General features: G+C 37.9%; 1 protein-coding gene across 5 annotated transcripts in view; it reads left to right on the top strand.

The window, feature by feature from the left end:
• The window catches only part of LOC119744406 (nuclear hormone receptor E75-like), a 95,470-nt gene that overhangs the window by 21,080 nt on the left and 55,257 nt on the right, over window positions 1–19,133 (top strand). For 2 of the 5 annotated variants that reach the window (XM_038220329.1, XM_038220323.1), the window contains exon 1: window positions 9,597–10,014. The gene's annotated coding sequence lies outside the window, so the exon portion shown is untranslated. Of the gene's footprint in view, window positions 1–1,969; window positions 1,989–9,595; window positions 10,015–19,133 lie in introns of those variants that run through there. The other 3 variants (XM_038220325.1, XM_038220324.1, XM_038220326.1) reach the window with 3 other exon arrangements.

Here is a 19,133-nt window from a genome sequence, read left to right as displayed (position 1 = left end):
ATGCTAACAAATCCCCACATCACAGCTGACATTTGGTTTGTTACATGTTTACTACACCAATACTTAAAACAAAAACAATAACAGTTATTACTTACATTGCAAGAAGTAAATGCAATCTGTGAAGTGTATTATCTGTAATTATCTTAAGCTTTGGACAATAAATTGGCTGTTGCATGCCTGGCATGAGCTACACCATGTGCCACTCCATGCTGTGATGCAGATGATATTCCTGACAGTAGTTGTGTGTATGATGTCACATTTGTTTTTCCCGATTGCCATCATGTAGACAAATGAATTTACAGTATGAAAGACATTCATATATAAATAAAGAAATAAAATGTACAAAGTCATTGATTTGCAATAAGCATGAAAAAGCTGAGGTACATGTACAGGTGGATCACATGTACAAATTGATATGTTTGAAATGGGATGGTACCCCTCCCTACATTTCTTGTCTGACACCCATGTGACCCTAAGTCATACAGAGGATTGCACTATTCAGTCATCACATGACCATTTGTGTTTCCTCCCCTATGGTAGCTTCATTTCAATGGGCCAAGGGTCAGATGACTGATGGAGCCTTCTACATGTATATGTACAGTGTATGTGTATTTGTGGTAGGGGAGGGGTTGATTTAGTATTGGTGTTGCTAAGGTTGGGGGGTGGGGCACTTTTCACCCTTCTTGGAAGAGCCCCTCCCCCCCCCTCAAAAAAGAGTAAAGAATAGGGAAAAAGAACACAGGAGGGTGAAGTTGATATTTGTCTGCTATTTTAACACATAGACGAATGCAGACACATGATCACTGTACAATCACGAGGCCCCCTTCAGTTGAGAAAGCATTGTACATGTACATGCTAGTAATGTACAGAGCAAATGCTCCGTCATTGATTATCTGAACAATAGCTAGCACAATGATTTCACCATTGACGGGGGTCTTCGTGTTAGAATTGATAATGTGCCTGGATTTGTCTATATTTAACAATAGAAAACACACTTTTGAACAGCGTCCGAAGCATCAAATTACATCGAGCACCCTCTCTCCCCTCCAAATTCAGATTGGGATCGATGTTGAAAGTCTCTGCCATGATTAAGAGTAAATGTTTTAAGGAATTTTGAGGTAATTTGATAGCCTGGGCTGAATTTAACACTTGTACTGGTTTCGGGGCAAATCTTTGCTCAAATACGGATTAGAAAGGCAAAGGGCTTTGACACTTACCGGTACCTGTGTAGCATTTTGAAAAGGAAGAGTTACCAGAGTGGTTTTAATCAAATTTGATACTTTCTTGTACATGTACATGTATGTACATTGTAAGAATGAGTTGTAACACACTGTTCAGTGTTACGTACAATGTACGTACATTTGTAGATACTCCATTGTAGAAAGCAATCATTCAGAATCCTGCTGTTCATGCTCTGTTGACTTTACCGAATTGTGTCTTACTGAAAGACAACATCCTATCTCAGCTTAGTTCATTGGGGCTTTCATTCCATTCAAGTTTCCATATTCTTTGGCTATTTTCTCTCAATATTGGCAGGAACTTTGCATGTCCAGTAAACTCCAACTGTTTCGTTAGCCCAATACCATACATGCAAGACAAAGTAACGCTCACCTGGTGAGTTAGAACTCTAGCAATTGAATAAAGCTTCATAGATTATCACGGGTAGTGCCAACAAAATCACTTACATTTCTAGCAATTGCGATGTGAATAGATTTCAAACACTACTTGCAGAATCTCTGTACCTATCACTTCCTATCATATCCGAATATAACTCATTTGTATTGAACTTTGCAGGAAAGGTGATTGCTATGTTGTACATGTAGTTCTTGGCTTAAAATGCTAGAAAATTGTCATTTCAGCATGTCTGTTTTAAATAAAGTTTGAATCTTATACACGTATATAATTACATTTTCAGAAGTGCATCACAGCTCATTAGGCAGGTAAAGGAGCCCTTTCTTGAAGGGTAAATCTTGGCAAGCAAGCCAAGGGTAAGAATTGTGTTCATTCCAGTTTCTTGTAGCAAAACGATGAGCCAACATTTGGACGAAAAATATTGTACGTAACTGTACAGGTATGACTCCTAGTATACAGTAAAGTAGTTAAATTTGAATATTCGTCAGATTCTCAGCAGAAAGCTGAAATGGTGTATTTACATGTAAGAAGGCTTTTTCAATTTTCAACTCTCTTTATTTCTGCATGAACTGCCATAACTAACTATTAAAGTTTGCCACTAATTACCCAGTGACTCCAACACACACAGTAAACCCTGTTTACATCAATTCCTATATAAGAAGATAAGGAGAGTGTTAATTCATCATGAGTCGGTGAAAACATCACCTGTAACAACTGTTCATGTTTCCATGTGTTACTCTTAAATTCCTTGGGGCAAACTTTTTTATTTTCTCCCCTCCTCCTTCATCATGTTGACCTGTGCGTGTGGTGGTACGCTTCTGTCATCAAGGTATCCTATTTTCCCTGCCGCGAGGCAAATCAAATGTTCGGAGCATGTGAGGTTTTCGGAAATCCAGTTAAGCCCGTCTAATCTCGGTCTCCTCCCTGTAGCCGCCCAGGATTATTGAATTGGAAATGCAGGGCACCCAAAAGCTATGAACCCTATTTGCACTTAGATGTAAATACGCTGAACAAAGAGCAAAGACCTACCTGTAGATTCCTAGCTGCCAAACTGGATCAAAGGATTTTTATTCCATTTTTTTAACACACCCCCCACCCATCCACCCCATTCAGCAACCTCATTCTTATTGTAAGCTTGAACCTAAAAATTGAAAAAGTATTCATTTTTATGATGATTTGCTTTTCTAATCTCAATTTTTCATCTGTCTCTGCTTTTTTAATCTCAATTTTTCATCTGTCTCTGCTTTTTGAAATTTGTTGTCTGTGCTGTTACACTGGGTGGGCAGATTCATGGTGCTTGATGACTTTGTTGTACATGTACCTTTACTTGCTGGAATCATTGCTTTAATACATTGTATCATGTTTACATGTAGACTTGATCACCTCTCATTGCACATAAGGTGCACTTAGGTTGGTTTGTCATGCATCTCAGTCAGTTTGCTTGCTGGTCAATTGCATTGGGATTTAGAAAGAGTTAATGATGAAGATAAAGTCAGTGGTTTCATCCACGTTCATGTACCGGTATGATGTACAATTTTACATGTAGTTCCTATTCCACTCTCTTCATGTGTATGACATTCAGATGTGCAATTACACTGTATAGTATGCTGCACAACTAAACCTGACTGACTGATACTCGACTTGTTGATGACTGAAATCCTAACTGCACTTCTTGTAAACTGCCATCCCGGCTTTCTAGATACTTGTGTAACTTGAACACAGGTTAATCAAATAGAGGAAACTGTATGTATGACTCAGACTTGGACATGTATGCCTTTTCCTGACAAATTAGACAACTTTTGAGTGACTCTCTCTCTCTCTCTTGCTCTCTGTCAAGGTGTTTTGCGTTGGATTCATTTTTTGTTTTTGTATGTGGACCTCTGAGCATTGACTGACAGTAAGTGACCTGTAAGTTGTGGTATTAGAACTGAGTTATAAATGTTTGCTAGTCTAATGGTTTCTGTTTGTTGTTGGTCAATGTCAATTTATTAGTGTTGCATACCATTTTACTAGTGTTTTTTTTTTTGGAGTGAAATACATTTTGAATATATGGAAAATGTATCTTGTAGGGCCTATGGAATTGAATTGAATACATGTATGCATTTTTACTCACTGGCACTCAAAATTTCACTTACTTGAAAGATATACGATAGAAAATTCACAGAATCATGGACTTTTTTTGGGGGGGGGAGGGGTACATTTTCTTGTTCTTGTCATCCAAGAGGTACAGGTGCTTGTTTTGTAAAGAGCACATTGCTATAAAAAAGTCAAATTAAAGTAAAGTGAAAAGATATACCAAAATTGGCTTAATACCATTACTGACCGAGACGTGTATTTCTTCCAGGTGTAGATATGAAACAAAAATGTAAATACAAATATTGTTAGTCTATTGTTTGGAGTCATTTTTGTATTACCAACTTTAAATGTCGTATATTCAGAAATCTTTGCTTTTATTGGAGTTTCACTGATCAAAATATTTAAGATATAAATGTAATTTAAAATTCAGGTATCCATCTGGTTCAGAATCAACCCCTTTTTTAAAAAACTTTTTCTAAATACTGATTCCCAGTTCATTAGGACTTTTTGAGACTACATACATACATATACGTGTACGTCATGCGTCAAGGTTATTAGCTAAACCATAGTTGACAATTAGCCTATTGATCTATTTTTGTAACATTTCAGTGTGTTCTTGTCAATATGCATAGAGTCATTACTCAGTGATTTACAAAATGTAACAACTAGTTTTTGCCCTCCACAGCCATAATTGTATGAGCACTGTATACACAATAGTGTCGTAGAGCTTGCAAATTTTGTTTTTATGATTTTCTCGAGAATCAGTTTTACAACTTCAAGTAAGTTGGTGGTCTATATTTCCATTACTGAAGTCAGTACCCTGTATTGGAAAGCTCTTGTTCTGCGGAATCCAGATATATAAATATCTCAATTTAAAAATTGAGATATTTAAAAATCTGACTTATAACAGGACCCATACATTGTATATTGCAAAATAGCATTTCACAATCATTTTTTTTCATTTATGAAACTGAATAAACCTGCTGCAAACTGCTTGGTGACTGGATTGACCTGAAATGTACAAATCATACAAAATCAGACAGTCCAACATTTCGATCCTATCAGAATCTTTTTCATTTGCACTTTTTTAACTTGCAGTCAGTTACATGCATACAGTGAAAAGTAACAGAAAATGGATTTAGTGTGTTAATAAACAATTGTCAAAAGTCAATAGTTTGCAGCTGGACTCTTGAATGGAAGAAAGTAATGTTTTTCATTTTGTCTGCAGTACAGACAGGTGCTGTCTGGCATATTATCGTTGTCTCCTCCGGGTACATAGTAGGAGAGAGTTCTATCTGCAATACAACACCAATCACTACCGCCCCCTCCTTTGCCTTGATTACTGTATCAGATGGAAAAGCCCGAGAAATATAACAGATGGGTTTTAAAGCATGGATGTAAACCACAAATGCTCTGGATTGTCATTTACAACCAGTTCAAGTAATACTGTATGGTACAAGAATCATTGATGGATCTCTGATATCCCTCATTACCAGTAAAAGCGTGGGAGGGTTTCTAGCGCTAAGGATCACAGGAGTGAATTGTAACGCCCTCCCCATTGACAAACTAATGGCCACCTGCAAGTGCTGATGGAAGATTCTTAACCGTATAATATAATGCACATGTCTAGCTACATAAACATGTGCAGATGTACAATGTACTTTTATTTTAATTCCAGTCTGCTCAACGTGTACACCTACATTTGAACTTGCACATTACATTTCAATATCATAAGGAACAGATGGAGAGTTTGAATCTTACAGATCCTTCCCTAAAGCAAGGAGAAGTTCCAATTCCATCACAAAGTAGGAGGTTCTAGTCATTATCTTTGCATGCAGAGTACTTTTGAGCTTTTGATATAAAAGTCCCTTTATGACGCGCTCGTAGGCACGTGCAAAGGAAAAGAAATGAATGCTTGTTTTCCTGAACCAGCAGGGAATGTCAGGTGAAATGTTGTCCCTGCGGAATTCCTATCAGCAGACAGGAATAGTGACATGATCTCAGGCAAATTGCTGCGCCAGACTTGCATAATCCTAAGGGATTCTTATTTTTCATTGGGCCTTTCCTGGCCACATGCGTACAGCAATGTCTCTTGCATTCTTCTCATTGTGTAAAATGCAGACTGCATCTATATCCTGAATGAACCCATCAACCTGCTGCCCCAGTTCTGGGTCTCATTTTTCAGGTTGCTTGTCCCAAAATGAAAGTGATAATTGTATCTTTCTAGCATCTGCGCATTGTTGATTTCCATTTGCTAATGCTTCAGTCTCCTGCACGTGATAAGCAGAAGTACCACTGGGTACTGGACTGCATTTGCAACAAGAAACTGAATACATTCAAACCCTTTCCAGAATGTGTGTATGATTTGCCAGAGTTGTTAAGATTCTAAATCACTGTCCACTGTATTCGAAAGAGAAAAAAAAAGCCTGTTATTAAATCATGCAACATCAGCAGTCACAAACTTTTGATATCAATTTCTTAGCGTCTGTCCTTCCTTTTTGTTCATTATACTTTTGAATTTTTATGAAGTCTTTTTAATTTTACCTGTAAAACATACTTGCCCTTCAAGTTCTACCCACAACTTGAAACATGTTACACAATTATATTATTTTACATTTACTCTCTTGACATGAACAAGAAATGATATCAATACAAATGGTGAACATAAGGAGATAGAGCAGGGTTGGTATTCAAACAAAACATACAAATTGTAAATTGAGTTTGGAGAATTTTTTTTTTTAGGAATCTTTACAATTGCTCTATTGATAATAACATTCCTGCATGAGCTAGTAATAGCTCCTCAAAATAATAAGAAACCAAGAATACATGTAGTTCATATTGTGTATCAACACGTGTCACCTTTGGTGCCCAAACTAAAAAATATCAGCCATGAAAAAAAAGGGGGTGGGGCAAGCAGGAAGTCTGGTTTCCTTTGTCCATATGGCGGTTTATAAGTCATTGCTTGCATGAGCTCAGGTGCTGACTGATAGCTTCTTTACATAGGTTTCATTAGCTCCCAAAACTGTAGAATCATTCAACATCACATAATCCCAAATTTGTTCTTTTTGTCCTACTAGGCCAATGTTACACTCCCCTAAGAAATGTTCAGAAAATGAGTTCCGTAGTACCGGTTGGAAAATTAGGTAAACTTTGTATGAAGTCTTGAATCAAAAAATTAATGTTGTCAATGGAACACAAAAGAACATGACCTACTTTTAGGGGCAATTGGTCCATTCCATTCAGATATGTAGGGCGCGCGCCTTTTCTAGCAGCGTTACCAAATAGTACAGTCAAACGCTGCACACTGTGTCATGATCTTCGCAGTGTTACTTATGCGATTGTGGTAGGAAATCGTAATTTGTTCAAGCTTGTGGCCCACAAAAATATTTTTAAAAAAAGAGGGCGTACAATCTTGATTTGGCCTGCATAGGCAATTTTTGGCCAATTTACTGGCCTGCACCCACATGACGTCCATGATGAAGATCCAGGGGCCACTATATTGTTTCATGCTAGCATCACCAATCGCTGTTTTTACATTTATATTTTATGAAAATCCGCATTTTCCAGAAGTACATGTAAAGCGGTGGACTGGCTTATAATAGAGAAACCTAACTAACTATGTAGGTCTATTACTCATTTCTTCATGTACCGGTACCGTACCCTTTTTAGAACATAAAATTGTGGGATTTCATATTTTTTATGAAGTTTATGTGTTGTTAATTTAAAAGACTCATTGTCATAATTGATTGGGGTAAGTAAATTCAAGGGCCGAAGAGGGGAATTTCAAGGCCTGATTTCACCCCCCCCCCATTCCATTCGATCGCATTAACAAAGTTGATCATAAGATTCGTAGTGATTTAAACTATCTGTATATATGAAACTTGTATTCAATTGCCCGTCAGGTACTACGAGTTGACACGAAAACCGGGTGTGTAACATGGCCTATACCCCTACATTGGGTTAATTATTTGTGATGACTAAAGACCAAAACAGACTTTTCCTGGTATCATTAAAATAAAATTCAACTGAAGCCCCTCAACTTTGAAGAACTGATTCCCAATGTGTTAAAATGTCAGAATTTGCTGCTTCATTCTTTTCTGAATGATTTTGTAATCAAATTTATGCCGTAACATTAATTTACAACCAAGGAAGTGTCAATTTATTTATTTACATGTATTTATTTCTTTGGCAAGAAGTGCCTGGTTTGGCATGGGCTATCACATTATCTCTGAGAACTGTATTTGATTTTCCTCTTAAGTTTTAAATAAAATTCACTTTTAAAAAGTGGAGCCTGGTATTATTCTCTGTGCAGATATAAAACTAACCTTTTAGGTCGAACGTTTTAAACATGCAGTACACTGAAAACCCCTTGTAGAGATTGGTGTTTTTTTTTTAATTCATCACACTCTTCAAGAAACTTTTGTCAAAACCTAATTGCTGGTGTGATTTTCACCAGTATGGCTGCTTATTAGTCTTACTTATATCAGGAATACCCAAACCATAACTATTTCCACTGAAACAAGTACCAAGTGGTACAACCCACGGCGGCCGGGTGACGTGTGAAGACGGCTATACGGCACCATCCGTGCACCCGGGCCGTACCGGTACCTTGAGAGTACAGAAAACGAATGGGGCGTGATCTAATATTAAAAAATATCGGTGTTATCAAAACCGGCCTTCAGAGCAATACTGTAATACTGGAGTTGCATGAATACAATATATGGCCGAGTAAACTGTCCCAACCCACCCACCCACACACACACCCACCCACACCCACACCCACCCACACCCTCACCCACCAACGAACCAACATACATGTAAGCTGCTCTAGCCCACCGCGTTTTTCACACCCGCCGTGGGAAAAAGAGGACAAGGGTTCTAAGCAATGTACTGGTATGGATGGACTACAGATTGGATCAATAGTATTTGATGAAGGCAAATTTAAATTGTCCTGTTTGTGTTGAGCTGTATACATACATGTATTACATCAAAATTGACATGGAATTCTACACTTTTTACAAAGAATCTTTCTCTTTTTCTGATAGGGTTGAAATATTTCAACCCTGCTCCTGAGCAGGAGTGTTAAACTTAAGTAGTTTGAAATCTCAGGAATAACGTGCAGTTGGCAAGAGATTGCCCAGTTCTAATTGTCAAACCTCTTGTTCACTCATCTCACAAAGCTTTTTCTTTAGCGTGAAAAGGACTCAAATGTTATCTTTTATTTGTACTTGTACTTTGACAGTCCTGAGTCCAGTTGCTCTTTAATAATTCAGTTTCATTTTTGAATATAACTTGGCTTGTTCCTGGGTGTAGAAAAATTTCAGGGTTTTTTGTGGGTCTCTCATGATGACTTGTCAACAGCTAGTATATGTTGTCACTACACCAGCTGGCCTTGCCCAGGTTGTAAACATGGGCTGGCCTCCTTACCTACTGACAGTCGGACTTATCAGCACCTGTAATATTGTAATCCTAAGCACTCCCCAGAGCGGGCCTAGTCTCCTAGATAGATTCCCTAACCACCTCCGACAGTTTCACCTGACCCAGTCATTTCCAAGCCTCCAATCCCCCAGATTTCTCCTGCCTCCATCCCAAGGCTCTGTCTAGAATCAATACCTTCATATGGGCCTCTGTAATTCAGGCCAAAAGAAAAAGAGGTAGCTTCTGTCAAGATGGCACTACTTGAATATTTCCTCATTTGAGTAGTGTGTAAACCCCCCCCCCCCCTTACCCAACCAATGTTGACAGTATTTTGGCTGTGCATGCCATCCTTCAGCACCAGGCACTCAAAGCCCTTTATTAATGCAGCTAGTGCCATACAGGGCACCGTGCTGGCATCCCATGCTTACATGCCATGAATATAAACTTGGAGCTCAGGCTGAACATGATGTAGTATGGCCCACCGCCTAGTTGTTGAGAGCATGCATTTTCCCTCTCCAGCTTTTGTTCTTTGATTGCATGCCTGTGGGACCTTCTCATCAGACATTCTGTGTTACTCAGTGTCAGCATCACAACATTTTGTAGCTGCCTGTCGTTTGTGTTGTCTTGACTGCCAGCTGCAATTCAAACATTCATTATGCTTGTGTTTTCTTCCACCAACTGTACACAGTTCCCCCATGCTGACTGTTGATGGCTGACTGACTGTACACCAGAGCTGCTGTACAAGGAGTACATTCTGAGCACAGCAGGATAGAAGTGACTAACAACAGGGGTGATCAGTCAAGCCAGTATAGCCAAGAGGATTCCAGGCAACTCCAGCATTAAAAAGACACAACAGCCACAAGAGTGTTTTCACTAAACATAAAACAGGTAAAGACTTGATCAAGCTTATTATAGGAATAGAGGTTATGATGTATTTTCCTGTAGCTTTGTCATTGAAATTGTTTTCCAGCCAAAATGATGTATTCCCCTGAAAATTGTCTTGTTCACTTTCCTGGCGAGAGAAAAACCTTAATTAAACAAATACTCAGATCACTCCATTTAATTGCAATTGGAAAGTTGGGTATCTTGTTTTACAATTTTGCTGAAACTCGGGGGAGGGAGTAAAGAGAGAAACACACAAAATTTCACAAAATAGATGAAACTCATGACCATTTTGGACACAATCTTATGCATCCCAATATAAAAAAATATTGGTATGGATTATAAGAAATATACACTGTTGTTTTTCTTCTTTTTTTGGGGGGGGGGAGGGGAGGTCACAACCAATTTACAACGGTGTTGATGAATAAAACATGAATTTATAAACCTTCATATGCATTTTGGGGTACAAAATTTGAAATTCTATGGCTACCTCAACAAGTTCAAAACCACTTGATGCCATTTTTTCTGACCCTTTTAAGGGCAGAGCCATGACATTAAAAAGTGGGGGCATAGCGCCAAAAAAAACCAAACTATTTTAATCATATCACTTTCTACTTCGCATTTGGACAGATGACCAAAGAGCTACAATGTGAGAAAACAAAATCCTAGAATGTTGCTCAGGCGCGGTTCTAGAACCAATATTTTGGGGGGGCTAGCAGGGTGGATCCAGAATTTTTTCAGGAGGCGTACTGAAAATGTTGACCGTTTTTTTATTTCCAGACACTTAGGCCCCCGAAAATCAATAGGTGGGTGGGTGGGTGGTGGTGGGGGGGGGGGGGGGGGGGGGGGGGGGGGGGGGGGGGGGGGGGGGGGCTCATGCCGTACTTTCAATGGGGAGCGCCAATAAAATCCTAAAATCATTCACACTATATTAACTAATGCACCCTTGTCACGGCTATTTCTTCTTTAGGGGGAGACCGTTCGCATTCACATCAGAATCCTTCTTTTGGCTAATGCAATTTTTTTTTTACGGAATTTATTTTTGGGGGGCTAGACAAAATTTTGGGGGGCTACAGCCCCCCCTAGCCCCCCCCCCGTAGAACCGCGCCTGATGTTGCTTCTTTTGGATGTGGGGCAAAAGTGGGGCAAAAAGCGTAAACAAAAAATTCTAGCTGTAAAAGCAATCTCGGTTCATTCCATCCAACATACAAATGTGTGTGACGAGGGGTAGGCAGAATGTTTACATGTCATATCAAAACTTATTCTTCCCCTTTGGGGACGTTTCACATTTTTTTCACCAAAATGTGGACACATCTGGCAAGAACAAAAGACAAACGATCTAACCCAAATTTTGAATTTTGATGACATTATGTCATCAAAATCATCATCAATGACTGATATTTCATTGTTTTTAGGCATAAAAACTAACATTTCTAAAAGCGGGAAGTTCAGATTAATTTCACTAAAAAGGCAAAATTTGTTTATGTTACAATAAATCTGTAAACATATCTTTGTTTTCTGTCCCTTCCCTTTGATATTTTTTTCTTCAAAGAATAGACCTTCCAACTCTGTTTTCTAATTTAAGTGAAATAAAATGGATTTTAAGGACAAGATTGTGCACTTTTTATAATTCCCAATTTTTATCAAAAATACTGGTATAGTTCATCTTCCATCTTAAAGAGGAAAGATATATAATACAATTTGGAATTTGCTTTTTAATTTACCGGTACCACCTAGACTGCTAAGGCCAAATTCAGAAAGAAATTGACATGAGTTTGGATAAATGGCATAGTATCTTTGTAATTTCCCCCCCCCCTCAAATTATGAAATGTGTTCCCGCTCCAAAAAATAGACAGTTTGTCCAAAATTGCCCCGAAAACACTGTTTTAGGGGTGGGAAAAATGACATCAAGTGGATTTGGGTTTTGTAGTGTTTTGTTTATAATCCCTGAAATTTTCAAAGAATGTACCTGAAATATATTGGATATGATTTTTTGACCATAAGCCAACTGAGTATTTAGTCAGTTACGTGTACTACCGGCTGGCTATCGTCAGTGTGTAGTTAACAACATTTAGGAGGTACTGCCAGTGGAATACTGCTGCATACCACAAGTCTCCTTCCTATCTCCCCTTTGCCAAGTCCCCCTAATGTGGCAGGTTAGAGTTCTCTCCTTAGCATGAAAGTCTAGACGGTCTAGTCAGGCCGAGATGAGCCCAGCGCACTGAATGCCAGCATGATGCACATATAGCCACTGACCTAATGGCCTTATTTGTATTGCTCAATCCTAGTTGTGCGTGCTTGTATTATAATGTGACTAACTCCACATAGGGAATTTGTTGTTGAATGGCTGGCTGATTATTTCAGTGCTTTACCATGGAAGGCTTTGAACTTGTGGTCAGATTGGGCCAATATGGGTTAAAGACCGAGGCCTTTTACATGTAAGTTTAACTGTAAGCCGAACCCACCTTACTGATTTAATACACACATGAACATTTACACATAACATTTCCTTCACAACATTAAATTGTACATTTACACATACATGTAACATTTCTGCACTGTCCTCACATAAACCATGGAGCTAGCTCCGTGCATAAACTAATAAAATACTGGAAGACACATTGAACAGCTACAGTACTTTTTTTCTTCATTATTCCTTTCATTTCATTTGAGTCCATCTGACACGGTCTGAACTTGAACAAATTATCTTTTATAAACAATTGTTGAGTCATTAGTTTCACTTTCTCTTCATATTCCATGCACATGTTTCTAGAAAAAAAGCACAATGTATTCTGCTTTCAATCATTGCTTGTTCAAGCAAGGTTCTTAGTTTTTCAAAATATTCATTACAATTCTGCTATACAGTTGCCAGTTCCATTGATGTTGTGACCTTGCGTGCCTGATGTACTTTGGGGTTATACTGTATTATTAAATCGTCCCAGTACCCCGACTTCAATAGGCATTGTAATTCATTGTTGAAATTTGTACAAGTTAACTGAACTGTTTAACTGGGTGAAATTAGATGAATCAATCAATTTGTCAGTTGTGTCATTTATCAACTTTAGGACATGTTTGAAGTTGAACAGTTCTGACTTGTCCAGCATATTGCTTCATAAATTCATTCCTTTCTTGGCAATCGGAAATGTTGGTTAGCCTAGGGGGCCCCTTCCCTTCTAACTAAGTCGACTGTTGCAAATTTCGTGACTGTAAAAGAGGAAACTGAACAGGAACAACAAAACACCAGTTTGACCAAACAATTGTGTGTAGGCCTACCTTTGAGCTGAGATGGCACATATTTTGTGTGTGCGCATGATTGGGGGCGGGCGCCATATTGGCCAGGAGCGCTCTTTCTTCTTGCGTTCTCATGCTGAAATGATGTGAAAGTATTGGTAAAGTAGAATTCCCTGGCCAAAAGGAACGCTACTGAGTCTTTGTCTTGAGTGGAAAAATCGATGTGGCTAGTAGTATCGTGCTGGCAATTGGTATAGTACCATTGGCTCCCTTGTCTGGTGCGCATGCCTTTTCTCTCTGTTTGGAAAAGGCTTTCAGAATAAATTGATGTGTACCGCATCCAAACATGATTTTGAAATGCTTTTAGGCAAGCATTGGTATGGTGTTTCAGCCATCAGTATGGTGTTTCTAGTTGCTAAAACAAAATCTATAATCCAAGACAATTGCATTTGCTTCTTCCTTTCCTGGTGTAAATGAAATGTTAAAAATGACATGACTCGTGATTGAATCACATTATGTGTACACATAGTTTGTAGCTTAGTGTTACTGTAATTGTGGCATACTGGGTATGTGGCTTTTCATTCTTGCTCTGTTGGGATAACAGAGGAATTGTTTTTACTTTTTGTGGCAGATACTGTAATGATTTATTCCTGTGATTCACTTTTATAAGCGATAGGTTTGATCTGACTTATTTTGTTACCAGCCATTCATAGATACCTGAAACAGTTTACCTATTGTATTGGTCGAGTGCCATTACAAGGGTGGTTTTAAACTGTTGTTTAAACACCACCGAGAAGTGTGTAAGACCAGCCAGTAATAAAAAAGGTAGCCATTGAATCAGAACAATAATTTCTACTTTTAAAAATGTATTCTTCAAAGTTTGTAGGTGTTGAAGTTCAATTAAAAATACCAATTATAGCAAATATTTTTAATTGTATTTACTGAAATTTGTCTTAGCGGAAGAAAACATAGTTTAATAAAGAGGTGTAGTAACTGAGTAAAATTGTGTCAACTTACAACATTTTGTCTGTACAATGTGAACATGATACGCAGTCATGAACTCACAGTCACACACGAGTGGCCGTTCTTGTTGCCGACATCACGTATGTTCACACCTCTCACTAGTTTGTGCGCATGCGCCAAAATCTCGGCTAATGCCAGGGACTGTCGAAATGGCAGCGCCGCAGAGAGGAAAGACACACCAATCTGTTAATTTTGCTAGATTAAGTGAAATACAGGCACATGCCACCGGATGAAATTAAATGAGTTTATTTTTATTTTATTCACCATATTTTTGGGATAGAAATTCGACATTTGGAAAATTTGGAAAATTGCTTGTTATTCTAGGACAAATCTGCGATGGCCCTATAGCCAGATATCTTTCCCATGACATACTCTGACTGTGTGCCAAATTTCATACTTTTATCATCAAATGAACAATCTTATCACCAATCTGCTGTACTATCTTGCCTTGTACATGTATGCATGTACTGTCGATACAAGAACATGTAGGCACTAGGTACATGTATACATGAACATGAGCATGTGACACTTTTTTACGATACTTGTCTCCCTAAGATACATGTATAACTTTTGATAACGCGTCTTCCCAAGGGTACTATTACAAAGATAATAATAATAATTAATGCACTTCGATTTTGATTTCTCTTTGTGACAAAAGGATCCTTATGTCACTAACATCCCAGGCACATTTTATTAGTAACAGCTTTCCTCAAAGGGTGAATAAAGTCACAACCGGTACCTTACAAATTATCAATGTTAATTAAATTGAAACCTTTTGGTTCGCAATTGTTTCGATTGTGAAGTGTGACTTCAATGTTCTAGTTGCCAAAGATTTTAATATGCATCCATAGACTGTGAGTTTATTTTTTTCTCGTATGTGTTTCCTCAATATGGGACAAGCAAGGCTGAACAATGTAATAAGGGGAGTGTAAACATTCAGAGGTTTTTTTTTTCATAAAAGCTTCTGGGATGCAGTTTGGGCTTTGCTTTCTTGTTTCATACAAGGTTTCACCATACCAATGTGATTTTAGAAGCACTGGAGCTCAATGCTGCATTGCTGGCTTCTCTGGTGAGACTCGAACCCATGACCTCCTGTTTGCATGTACTAGTGCAGAGGTCTTAATCTCTCAAGCACTGATTTTAACAGTAGGTGCAGCAATAATGACCTGCTAGAAAAAAGCCTAATATATCCAAATGACACAATAATATCCAAAGTGAATGTAATTATACTCTCCAATATGTGTGCCTTTGACACATGTCATAAATTTGGACACACCGGTTTTTAGTTGAGGGCAATGTGGATAGGGCCAAAAAAAAAAAAGTCTCCGGTTTCTGGTATGCGCGCGCGTCGCCGTAGCCATGCGCGTCGGCAAAATGAAACAGTTTTTTTTTCAATGAAAGATGATGTCTCAAAACCGCCAAACTCACTGGTTTGACTAGAATCCTGCTACTGCACAATTTTAACGTGTTTTTAGATTGGGTTATGGTCGAGAATAAGCTTTATGTGGCCTCTCTGGACTCCCATATATTTGCACTAAGTTTAGTTGGGCACCATTTGCAGTCATCAGCCGACATTTGAAGCAAAAAAGTCAGGTAAAAAAAAAAAAAAAAGCCGCGTCGCCGCACCACTTTTTGGGCAAGCTCCATACCAGAAACCGGAGACTTTTTTTTTTTGGCCTAGTCTATTTCCAAATATAAATCAGCACATGTAAACATGAACACTGCATTGGGTTTTTTTTTATTAGTAACTGACCACAGAATACAGTCTGGATTGTGCAATCTTTTCTATTTGTGTAACTGTAAACATTATGATTAATTTTGTAGCTTTTAAATTGTCTCATTCCCGTTTTTGCATTAGATTTAGTGATGGGAGAAATCAAAGATTTCAAAATCCATAAATCCTTTTTTTTTTTCGAACCGAATAACGGTGATCTGTTTCACCAGTAATGCCAACAATAAGTGACGAGTGAGGTGCCGCATGCAATGCCCTACACAATGATTGGGTAGCGAGTGAATACAGTTACAACCATATACTATGGAGCAAATTGCCAGTTGTTTTCTTAAACTTGTGCAACAAAAAATAGAAGGCGTATTTTTTTTAAAGGTTGGTTTTCGAATATACTTTTCCCAAAAAAACAAACTGAATATCCTGTTTCCAAAATTCTGAATTGTAAAAAATCGGGATTGTGTTCCCACCACTAATTAGATTCATAAAGAAATAAACAAACATGCACTGAAGAAGTGATGATTGCTTGTGTTTTCTGGGTTTTGGGTTTTTTAATTTTTTATTTGAAGAGGACTGTAAGGTTTGGCATGTACTGGTATCTGTCATTCCGAAGAAGTTAGTAGGCCTATAGCTCCATTCATGTCTGTGAAAGGCTGCGTGTAGATCATAGATATTAATTAGTAATGAGTACTTTACTCTAACTTAACAGCACCATAAGTTAAACATTGGCCAACAAGAATTGAGTTGTAAATTGTAGATTTAAAAAACAATATGCAATTCTTAATATTCTTAAAAGACTAGGCCTATCAACTCACAAATATGAAATTTTGTTGATAAAACTGTCAGATGAATGAACATAAAAAATAGAACATGAAAAAAAAATTGATTTTATGGTCTGGATGGATTTTTTTCATATTTAAGAGGCAAAAGAGTAGTTTTTTGGAGTAATTTGTCCTGCTGAAGCTTATTTGGAGGCTGATAAGAGTATTGCATGGATCTCAGATTTACATGTGTGGCTTGTTTCCTTAAGGCTGTACTGGATGTGTACAGCCTGTCTCTGTCTTCAAAGCATCCTGCAGCCAGATAGTTTCTTTCATTTGCATATTGGATTGTCCATACATGTAAGCCCCATTCTGTCTCCAAACAGTGTGCTATTAGGTTTCTTGGATTATTAATCAATATTAGTGGTCATACGGTCAGTGAACTACCGTGGTGCTGCAATAGAGGCTGATGTGACAGGAGCTAAAAGATATCATATCATTTGACTTTGCTGCCACATTCAATCATTGTTTTTCATTCACTGCCAGCAGTTTGAGAGCATACTTTAATACAAATTCCCCTGAGCAAGAAAGAAAGGATGGAAATGTGTATGTGTAAATTGCCTTCTAATCACATGGGACAAGACAAGAACAGGGCCAATGATGCAAAAGGATGTCTGGTTTTTTTTTAATACATAACATGCAGTACATAAATATGTCCATTTAGTCTGGTCAATCTCAGTGTTTAATTTATAGTTCAGTAATAACAATTACACCTCAGTGCTTAATAGTAGCACATGACAATTGTGGATTTATTATTAGGCTGCAAATAATTCAAAATTGGACAGATTTTGTTTGTTTATTGTCTCATTCAAAAGTGAACATGTTTTGCATTGCTAGAAAAATTGCAATTAAAGGAAAACTAGGCCCTATTTCTTTTGTTTTGATGAAAAAATAGAACTGTCAATATTGTTTACACTCATTCTGCTTCGTTTTAGTGAGATTTTTTTAATGAGTATCTGCAAGCATTTTTTAAAATCAGGTTTTGTACACCTCACAGAATTCATGTTTTGGTAGATGTTGCTGCAGTAAAGTAAGGTTTTCTGTTTCCCCCAGTTTCATCAGGCAGCATGTTTTGATTTTTTCCACCCGTCTGATCCCATGTTTATCGAAAGGCTGGGAAATTTTAAATTACCTCCCTGGGTACGGAATTCTGGGATTGTCTTTCCCAAGTCATAATAATTCCTCCATGTTTATCCTACAAATTGGACAGCTCCAGTACACACTTCTTGCTCACATTTCACTGGTCCATATACCCAACAGTCGATAACAAGCGTGCTATGCGCTCTAGACTATGTCGCGACTTGCATCTCAAGTTACAACAGCGTGCAATGTATTATGGCATAGGGCTGTTGCATAGGCCACCAAATGCCAGCCTTTTTTTACCGGGATGTTTTTCCAAGCATTTGGTTTCCCCGAATTGCCTGATTATAAAATTGGACTGATGCCCATTGCAGCTTGAGTTGAGCTTTTGTGAAATTTGATGCACATTTTGTAATCAATAAGTCATAGTAGGTGAGGATGCTATCCTGAAGTCTTTCTCTCCTACAGGGGAGAAAACAACATTTCATCTTAATTGCTTCAATTCACAAGAATGTTGGCCTCATGTTCATTCTTGAGTAAAATGTATGTGTACAGAGACATGTACCGGTAGCTTTAGACTACAGTTTCATAAACTGCTTGCTATTGGTGGGGACATTCTGAATATTTGAGTGAGAGAGTGTAATCGTCGTGCAGTATAGTTTCAAGTTCATGCAATACATGTTCAATTAAGTATGTTCCTCATATTCTAAAAAAGTGCTATGTTGTCCTTGGCAATAGTGATGTAATACAATTATTGTTTTAGTGAAAGTTGTTGTTTTTTCTGCCCAAGTGTTTCACTTAAATTGCTGTGATTATTTAAAATATGCAAATAACCATAGCCATATAGGGAATGAAGACCAACATGTGACTCCTTTACATGCAATTGCATTCATGTTCATGTACTGCTGCTGGCTAATATACATTGTACATGTACATTGAAGCTCAGATCCCACAGTTGCTTATAAATATAATGCATGTAGGCATATCGTGCATGTACATGTACAACAATTCCAATATTTTAAATAAGTTTTTGAGATCCACTATCACATCTGTGAAAAAAACAACTTTCCTTTGAAGGAAATTGTTCAGACTTGTATTGAAAAAAAGGTATTTTTTTCAAATACCATCCTATGAAAATTAATGGACAATGTTCATAATTTTGAAGATCAGCAGTACGGACGTTACGCGTGTGTTATCAAGATAACAGACCTTTAATCATGGTATTTTTGTGTGTGTATTTTTAG

Source organism: Patiria miniata, unplaced genomic scaffold (genome assembly GCF_015706575.1).
Source record: "Patiria miniata isolate m_02_andy unplaced genomic scaffold, ASM1570657v1 HiC_scaffold_7, whole genome shotgun sequence".
Taxonomy (NCBI): domain Eukaryota; kingdom Metazoa; phylum Echinodermata; class Asteroidea; order Valvatida; family Asterinidae; genus Patiria; species Patiria miniata.
Note: the sequence above shows the minus strand (reverse complement) of the source record. Positions and strands in the feature narration are given on the sequence as shown.